Source organism: Nelumbo nucifera, chromosome 3, assembly GCF_055504915.1.
Source record: "Nelumbo nucifera cultivar China Antique chromosome 3, China Antique-T2T, whole genome shotgun sequence".
In the NCBI taxonomy this organism is placed as follows: Eukaryota; Viridiplantae; Streptophyta; class Magnoliopsida; order Proteales; family Nelumbonaceae; genus Nelumbo; species Nelumbo nucifera.
The window spans coordinates 97,019,433-97,028,571 of NC_142651.1; the positions used below are offsets into that span (position 1 = coordinate 97,019,433).

General features: G+C 37.9%; 1 long non-coding RNA gene across 1 annotated transcript; it reads right to left on the reverse strand.

The window, feature by feature from the left end:
- Positions 1-237: 237 nt before the first annotated feature.
- LOC104586874 (uncharacterized) lies at positions 238-5,326 on the reverse strand. Its single transcript, XR_733515.3, has 3 exons — positions 1,031-5,326; positions 869-937; positions 238-695 (listed from the first exon to the last, which is right to left on the reverse strand). It is a non-coding gene; the product is annotated as an uncharacterized LOC104586874 (long non-coding RNA).
- Between the last annotated feature and the right edge of the window lie 3,813 nt (positions 5,327-9,139).

Below are 9,139 nucleotides of genomic sequence, written 5' to 3' on the forward strand. Positions count from 1 at the left end.
TGCATACGACCAAAAGGTAGATGAAAGACCAACATTATGAAGTAGAGCCAAGCCAGATTCGACAATTGGAGGTGCTTGTGCTCTGTTGACCCATTTTGTTCATGGGTATGAGGGCAAGAAACCCGATGTACTATACATTGAGAGTCAAGGAACTTGAAAAATGACTGATACTCTCCACCCCAATCTGATTGAAGAGATTTGATCTTACAGTCAAAGTAATTTTCAACTAGACGTTTGAATCTCATAAACACATGAAGCACATCAGATTTATGTGAGATGGGAAATATCCAAGTATATTTAGAAAAATAATCCATAAACAATACATAGTAACAGAAACCATCCACTGAGGCAACAGGTGCTAGCCCCCAAACATCTGAAAAGATCAAATGTAGTGGTGCAATACTCTTAGTAGAACTAGATTGAAGAGAAAGGCGATGACTTATGCTGGTTTGACATGCAACACATAGAGATTTGTCCAATTTATTTATGCAAGGTAAACCATGTTGGTTGAGAATACGCTTCAAAACGTTCATGGAGGGATGTCCAAACCGATGATGCCATTGAGTGTAAGTGGTACATTCACTAGTCATTGTTGACAAATGAGATTTATTTGTAGAGAGAACACGATCTACTATGAGCTAGTACAAGCCATTCTTATTCGGGCCTTGAACTAGTTCCTTCCCCGTCTCTCGATCCTTGATCACAAAATGAGTAGGATGAAACTCAAATACAACATTATTATCTCATGTAAATTGACTAACAAATAAAAGATTTTTCTTGATTTTAGGAACAAGGAGAATATCTTTCATCATATAGGGGTAAGAGCTAGAGACAAATTGTGAAGAGCCAACATGGGAGATACACAAACCTGTTTCATTACCAATTGAAATTTGTTCTGGACCTTGATATTCAAAGTGAAGGGACAAATTGGATATGTCTGCAATTAAGTGATTTGAAGCACCCGAGTCAGGATACCACACATTTCTAAAGTTATTAAAATGAGTAGTAGCCATGTTGGATGTCATTTCACCTATGAGTGCATGGTTGAAATGTTGTGGGCAATGCAGAGCCTTGTGTCCCGACTGATTACAGAGTTGACTGTAGATGCATGGATACTGTGGTCCACCTCCATGATTATAATTTGAGTACTGACCATTCCCTTTGTAGCCTTTGCCACTACCATGATTCTGACCATTGTGTTGATGTGGATATTGGCCTTTGCCTTGCTATTTGTAGTGGGTGTTCTGTTGTTTTCCCTTATAATTGTTGTTGTGACCACAGTGTGAACCTTGATAGGACTTCGTATCTGCATTAACTGATGGTATTTGAAGATCTGAGTTGTGAGGTTAAAGATCATTCAAACGATATTCTTGACTAAGAAGCATACCACAAAAGTCATTAAAGGAAAGAGGAGTTGCTCTTGTAGTGACAGATGTAACAAATGGTCCATACTCAGGGCCAAGGCCTCCTAGAGCGGCCAAAATGAGATCTTCATCAGACTTTAGTTTGTCTATTGCTACAAGATTATCAGCAATGATACGCACATTCTCAAGGTACTAAGTACAACTAGTAGATCCTCTCTTGAGATTTGCTAATTGAAGTCTCAGTTGTTGAACTCTCACACGAGAGGACGAGGAATATGTTCGGGTAAGTTTCTGCGATGCATCATAGGATGTAGAATAGCTAACAACATGTGCCATAGTGGATTCAGTGAGAGAGGCAATGATCCAAATTAATATCATTTGATCATTTTGTTGCCAAGTAATATATGCAAGATTGACACTCATTGTGTCTTTAGTATCAGTTCCAGGGACAGAGCTCCTAACATATTGAGAAGGGCAGGGATTCGTACCATCAATATATCCCAATAGTTGATGAAGTCTGAAAATTGGCATGAACTGAGCCTTCCATAGATTAAAGTTGTTCCCGCTCAACTTGATGGGAAGAAGGTGTGCAATGTTGCCCATGTTTGATGGACTAAGTGCACTCATTGATCCATATGCTACAATGGTTGTTGTAGAGGAGGTGCTTCCTTATGCCATGAGAGCCCGGATAAGAAAGCTTTGATACCAAGTTAGGAAGAATGCGAAAACTGGATAGTATTGGAAAAAAAAGGATTTTCTCCCGCAATATTGATTGTAATTGAAACCAAATATATATAGTTGTCAGTTACAATACCAATTTGAATTTCAAAAAAAAGATACAAGGTAAATTTGGTTAGTTATAAAATAAGTAAGTAATTAATAGGAGAATTCGTAAGTGATTGAGTCAGTTATTGTCGAGTTGTACATGTGCTAACAGTTTCTTTTTTATCAAAAAAAATCCGATAGTATACGATTCGGTTTTAATTGCATGGAGAATAACTTATAAGAGAGTATGGTTTTAAAAAACAACCTAGAAACAGAATCATTCTAGTCATCGGTTTTCGGATTGACGGCTCAACACTTCGGTTCGAAAAGATGGCCCACTCTGACAAAACAATTAAGATAAATTACAAAGACTCCCCCATACTATGGGGTCTGTGACAAAGACCCCCTCTACTTTGTTTTGCGACAAAGACCCCCTGTACTATGACCGTGAGACAAAGACCCTTCGGTTAGCCTTCCATCCCAAAAGGCCATTGTAATATTTTTTAATCCTCATACGACCCTTAGACGAGAAAAATACTGTTCATCTTCCCCAACCTCACACTCTCTCTCTCTTCTCTCTCTCCTCTCTCTCTACCCTAAGCGAATATTAACTTCCGACTGTCCATGGCTAACAGAACCGAGACCCTTGCATAATTCCATGAACGGTACGAGCATTTCTCCTCGCCTCGAAGATGAAACAAGAGGAGAGTGCTTATTGGCTACCATCAGCCACCATTGGTTTATGGTTTAAAGTAAATTTCGACGCTTAATTTGTTTAGAGAGAACGATGGCAAGGCAAGATTAGACTGGAATTGGATCATGTTATAAGAACCCAGCCGGAAGTGTTGTTACTCAGAGGGGCCAGTGCTCGCTCTGTTCTTCAGAGAAATTGAGTCAGGCGTTAGCTATCAGGATTATGGACGCTTACTACAAGGCAAGATTAGACTGGAAGTGGATCATGTTATAAGAACCCAGCCGGGAGTGTTGTTATTCAGAGGGGCCAGCGCTCGCTCTGTTCTTCAGAGAAATTGGGTCAGGCGTTAGCTATCAGGATTACGGAAGATTACTAATGGAATCCAACTGTTCTTCATATTCAATGTTCAGAATGTTTGAACTACTCAATCCGCTTCCCATCTTTCCCCTTCCCATAGAATATTACCCAGTTGTCTAATAGACGAATACAATTATTTTTTGCTTTTTAATGGGTCTGGGTTGGGGTGGACCCGGTGCCTAGCTGATAAGTTAATAAGACCAGTCCCAAACAAGATTGTCTCTGCAATCTTCACTGAATTTGTAGTTTCTGATTTGGGTTCCCCCTAACTCACCGTGTCTTGTACCTCTCACACTCCGAGGTTAGAGCATCTCTGTAGGCAGAAGAAGAGCGGCATGGGTTTGGAGGGGATGAGCAGAGAATCCCTTCTCATGGCGTTGGGTGAGAGTTGGGAGAGAGAAAGAATGAGAGAGAATGGCAAGGGAGGGGGAAAGAAGTGAAGAAAGGAAAAACAATAGGTTGAATAGGTTTTAAGAGAAAAAAGGCAGGGTTATTTTGATAATTTAACCTATTCCATCATTTGACTTAACGGTCAAGGGGGGTCTTTGTCTCACAGTCATAATATATGAAGGTCTTTGTCACAAAACAAAGTATAGGAGGGTCTTTGTAATTTAAAAAAAATAACTAAAAATAAAAAATGACCAAAAATCATTGAACATGCATGTTGATGGTTTGATTGCTAGGTTCAATGAATGGTTAACTGATTCAATGATTTTTTGCAGGGTAAAACAGAACTGATTGCATGGACGATTCCCCCAAGCCAAATGACCTGGAACAGTTCGAAAACCATGCAAGAGAATCTAGATCTGCTGCACAATTTCGCTACAATTATTTTTACACTTCAATTTATCGGAAAACCTGTAAAAACCTGAATGGAACTGCGCAAGATTATTGCATGGTTTTTAGTAACATATTAGCTACTACCAGTAAACCGCAGCGAAATGTGTACACTTCTGTTTAAAATAAAAAATCAACTGCGTTATGTGAACAATACCAGGATCGTCTGGGTTTTCTTTTGTTCTTCAGCTATTTGGATGGACAGAATTATCTCTTAATTATTCCTACTTTTTTTGTAAATGTAAAGTTCAAATATGTTAACAGATCTTAAGACTCAGGTGGCCCATAAATTGAATCAATTTGGAAAATCTTTGGAGGATGATTTCTGCTTTGGCTTTGGGGCCATCCGCCTGATTGTATAGAACCTCTCTTTTTGTTATAGTGTTGTCTTAATTTCTAGTTAATTTATCCATCAAAAAAAAAAAAAAAAAAATCCGTAGGCTTATAATACAAGAGATCGATGTTCCCATTTCCCAATACAGGCTACAAAGTAAATTAATAAACCTTCTATCGGATAATCACTTAAAAGTAAACGGAAACTTTGAAACTGTTGAATAATTAAGCAGTTAATCAGACACAAATAAATGCTTATTGGTGCACTCCCAAACATAGCCTAAAGACTGGAAGAATAAGGGAGATGGAAGGGCACGCACGTAGATATAGGATCATAGGACACGGACCTGAAAGTAGGAGGGGTTCTTGACGACGATGTCGTACATGTGGATGGAGCTGAAGTTGTTGAAGTTGGTGGGGAGAGAAATGAGGTGGGCTGAAGCATCAGAGCGGTGATACTGGATGAGGTCGGAGCTCCGGCTCTGGCCGTTGTGGTAGCGCGTCCAGCCGAGTTCCTGGAGGCGTTGCTCCAGCTCGGCGTAGGATTTGATAACTTGGTTCGAAGGGACGTACACCAACACTCGTGGACGGGCGCCTGGTGCCGTTGCCGTTCCTCCTCCAACCCCAAAATAAGTTGACTCTGCCTCTGCTTCCTGCTGGAATGATTCCTTGGTTGGATTGGAGATGAACTGCACCACGCCGTTCTTTCTGAATATCAACACCCCCGACATCGTTACATGCATAAAGTACAACTCATCAACTTCTCCAACTCCTCTCCGTCTATATCTGATCTTGATCTCTGGTGGTCGTTTAATTATATATACATGTTCATTAGAGAGAGAGAGAAAGAGGGAGGTACAATTTACCCGAATAAGCTAAGTACCAAGCTTAATTAATTGTTTGCACTAACAAAGAGATCAATTAGGACTGCATTAAGTTAAGGCCAAGCTTTATTACTTATTTGGATCTTTAATTTCTATTCTTTGATTTTTCAAAAGAGAACAGCATAAATTGTTTTTGGGGGGTTATTCCCTCTTAATCTGCAATCTGTCTTTCAATTTGAATTTAGGGAGAATGACTGAATTTTTTATCCCCACCCGTACAGGGAATGAATCCAGTAACAAACTTTAATGTGATGGTAAATAAATTCTATTGAATATAAAATTATAGAGACGGAATCAATTCCTCACAAATATCCCAATGATAATATCAGGAATGATGATATCATCATTGGGAGATGTTCTCAATACATGGCAGGGATGTGCTGTGTAGGGCTGTTCATAAGAAGGCCCAATTCGACCAAACCGATCAATCTGGACCGACCCAATCCGAGTCGGCCGGGTTTTCATCAGCACGGGTCAGTTTCGGGTTGTGCAAAATTCCTAAACCGATGATTCGGGTCGGTTTTGGTTTTCACACAAGAAAACCGAAACAAACCCAAACCGAACCGACTTAGTTCCTAGTTCAAACATGAAGTTCCAAAACCCATAAGGCCACCTAGTTTTTGAATGGTTGCAAGAAACTTTGGATTAGTGAATAGTGATTAATGAACAACTTTTGTGATTAACTTTTCATTTAAATTTTATCATAGGAGATGGCTGAAATGATGTTCAATTTATGACTGTTTTTAAAATTAGCCAAGATTTTATCACAAGGATGAACTTAGAACCGAAACCGACCCAACCTGACTTAAACCGACCAGGTCGATTTTGCTTAACACTAGGTCGGTTTCAGTTTCTATGTCAGGTAACCCAACCAAGTCAAGTCAGTTGGAAAAACTACAGTAAACCGACCCAACCCGACCCGTGAACAGTGCTAGTGCTGTGAAACGTTATAGGGGCTGATTTGAACTCAAAAGTATAATTTATAAAACGTGAACTAAGAAAAAGTAGTAAACAGGCTTTAATGTAATTGGTTTAGATCTAGATTTATTAACATGCAACCAATATCAATGAATGCACCATAATTGAACACCTAATTTTATTGATTAGATACATAGTGAATATTAGAAATTGAATTTGGTTCCATATCTAGGTGACCATGGATACAAAAGGTTAAAATAATAACCTTACAATATACAATTTATGGGTATTAATTTTCGTCTAACTAAAAACATTTCAATCTCTTTAATTAATTTTCTCCTCCCACTTTTTTGTTTTATACAGTAAAATCCATTGCACAGTATGCTATTGATAAGACTTTTGAGCCCATATCTGATAAGACTTTTGAGCAAATAATTTCCCCCCAAGTTTCTGATAAGACTTTTGAGCCCATATCTGCTCTTCACAAATCACTCTTCGTACTAATCTCACAGTATGCTATTGATCGTACATTGGGAATATCTCCTGTAATTGTATTTATTATTCATAGAGATATGTTTTCAATACACGGTGGGATGTGGCTATGAAGAACAAATCCTGATTCAAGAATTTCCTGGTGTTATATTGGTATACCATTTATTTTCTTCATTTTTTGTTGAATAGATCATTGATATAACTTTTGTCAAACAAAAATAAAATTTCATTTCGTCTTCCTCCTCCCCTTTATGATACCAGATTGCAAGGTTTTTAAAACCAATCCAAAGAACGAACCGGTCAAGGGTCCAATTCCTAGGTTGAACGATCGTCCCATTCTAACAAAAAAATTAAAAAAAATAAAATAAACAATCAAAACCGTTCGAACAATTAATCGCCCAGGTCAATGATTTGCTGACCAAAATCAACGATTTTTGGAAAAAATCCGATTTTAGGGAAAAACGGAACCAATCACCTAACCGGTTCTCGGTTTTTCCGGTCCGACCGTCCAATCTAATCCGGTTTTGAAAACCATACCAAATTGCAATCAATCAACCATATCATAAAATTGGATAACCAGTCACTTGCTATTGGAATTGTTCTACATCGGTGAAAGCTCTTTCTATATTGCTGTTTGATAGGTTTGTATTTGATTTCCTCCTAAATTTGGTACTTCAAATTTGCTTTAAGGCCTTAGAAGTTTACAGTTTAATTTCAGTTGCACTGGTACAAAAGTATGTAGTACAAATAGGTTTAGTGCAAATTCTGGTTTAGGTTAATCTTGGGTTTTAGTTTGTTTTGCTTATTTAATAAAATAAAATAAAACTTGAAGGAATAGTGAATTAGAAGTTGCTTTTTTCTTTCATTTGTATTCGCATACATTTGTTCTAATGCAAATGAAATTGCATTGCAAATAAATTAAAAAAAAAATCTAAAATAAATAATGCAATAAATTATACTACCACAAAATCAATTTAATAAATATTAAAATTAATTCTTCTCCTTTATCTTTTGTAGTTCAAATTTACCTTAAAGTAATAAGAAAACACTTTTTTAAAGTAAAAAACACTTACAAATCTCATATTTATAACATCTTTTTCATCTTAGTAATTCCCCATTTTGTCTCACCTTCTATTAGTGGGTAGTTTGATTTTAAAATTGTTTTGGGCTTTGTATTCTCATATGAGTTGACTGGATCACTGGACGTCTTCAGGGTTATGGGCTTTTCCTGGACCACATAATTTTGAATCTAGCACGGGAGGATAAGACTGGGAGCAGGTTGTGTTTGGATTTTATTGCAGTAATGAGACAGCCCCTATGACGTCTCATCATTCAAGCATTAGCCAGAGCCACAGAGAGTGGAATCATTGATTCAATGAACGCGCTCTCGTTGGGTCAGTCATGAGAGCGCTGCGTTGTCGATCATTCAAGCATTAGCCAGAGAGCCACAGAGAGTGGAATCATTTGATTCGATGAACGCGCTCTCGTTGGGTCAGTCATGAGAGCGCTGCGTTGTCGATCATTTATACATTATAAGAAAACTCAACGAATTAAATGTTGATGTAATCATGGGAAAATGTTCCCCGTACGTTGTTGGGACAGTCTTGTAGGGGGGTGATTTGAACTCGAATACCCCGTTCTATACACTAATGCCCGCTACTAAATTCCAAACGGGCACCTATCCTAAATATACTTTGAGTCTAAAGATTCTGACCCGGCTGAACTGTCATTTTCTCGTTATTAAACGGAAGTATGCTCATTGGGAGATCGGATCTGTGTGAACTCTTCACACAAGGTGCCTCACACGCATATCATATCATACATTAGGAACATTTCCCGTATTTATAAGATATTATTCACCGAAGATGTTTTCAATGCACAGTAGATGTGCATGTAAGGAGCTCCTAATCCCATAAGGGGTTCTAACATGCAACTTTTTGTCCCTAATAACAATAAAGATAACACTTAGAAAAATTACAATTTCGAGATAACTTTTTTTGAAAATATCAAACAAGAGCACTTAAATACGAGGTCTTTATATGTATGCGATACAAATTGTATTCGTATTTTTTGGACAAAATTATTCTTCTCATTCGAAAACGCTCTCATTCTCTCGCTCAAAATGAGATGACCTTGGTCATCATTCATCTCTCTCTCTGTTATGGAGAAAAACAAAAACAGGGACCAACTCTCTCTCTCTCTATATGTTTTGGAGAAAAACAAAAACATGGCAGCTTCTGTTGGTAAATGGGGTGATTGTAACTTTGGAGGAAAAGCTCTGAAGACATTGTCCACACAGGTGCAAACAAAGTGCGCCTCATTGTGTATGCGTGCGTTGCGCGGTATCAAACTCCCATAATCTCATCTTCTATTTTTAAGGAGTGTAAATCAACTCCTATTAAAATACTGAAAACAAAGTTTATAATTTTTCAATGTGGGATAAGTTCAAAATTGGATTTTGTAAGAGAAAAGCTAATTTTTCACTCAAATGTGCA